The following is an 892-nucleotide window of genomic DNA, read 5'->3' as shown; positions in this document are numbered from 1 at the left end:
TTATTGAATCTATACCTTAGTGTATTTCTAAGTACATTTGGTAAATAATGGTCGTCAAATCGAAGGAGATGTTGTAAGAGATAGGGGTGATACATGAAACTACTTCAAAAAACACTTAATTTTTATTCAGATTAAAACTACATGGAACCTTACAGCAATGTGGCTTTTGAGCAACAAACACAGAGAACTTCTTTGAAATACTGAAGTTAACTATGTAGGACTTGGATATCGTTAGGAAGACTGAAGGAAGAATAAATTCAGAGATCCTCATCCGCACAATTCGTATTTTCAAATAAACAAGAGAAATAACGCAATGAACCCCGCATCTACTAGGTCTACAACTTTGCTTCCGCCGTTTTTTCTCGAAGTTCGGGGCTCTATTGTGAAAAACTTATAGTAAAATTATAAATCATAGTGTTGGCCATCGCTGGCCACAAAATTCCCCCCTCTTTCGGATAGCATACGAATCCCGTGGCGGTAGAATTGGACGTCTTTTGTGGGGATCCATGAATCGATTCAATTTTGCACTTGTTCATATGATCGGAAGTGCTCGTCAGCCAGACCCTGTGCCACCGATCGAAAAAGGTGGTAGTCAGGCAGAGCAACGTATGGAGAATACGGCGGGAGGGATAGGACCTCTCATTTCAACGTTTCCTTGTACATTTTGACGAGTTTTGCGACATTGGGTCAAGCACTGACCTTCTGCAAAATTACCTTTACGTGTCTATCGCGGAATTGCGGCCGTTTGTGTTTCAGTGCTGGGTTCAAACGGATCAATTTCTTTCGATAATGATGTCCTGTGATTTTCTTCGTCTGTTTCAGTAGCTACGAAAACATTCTGTCCTCCACCGCCATGCCTGTTCGGCATCAAAGTCACCGTTCTTAAGTCGTT

The sequence above is a fragment of the Schistocerca piceifrons genome, chromosome 7 (genome assembly GCF_021461385.2).
Source record: "Schistocerca piceifrons isolate TAMUIC-IGC-003096 chromosome 7, iqSchPice1.1, whole genome shotgun sequence".
In the NCBI taxonomy this organism is placed as follows: Eukaryota; Metazoa; Arthropoda; class Insecta; order Orthoptera; family Acrididae; genus Schistocerca; species Schistocerca piceifrons.
The sequence above is the reverse complement of the archived record's forward strand: the minus strand, read 5'-3'. Positions refer to the sequence as shown.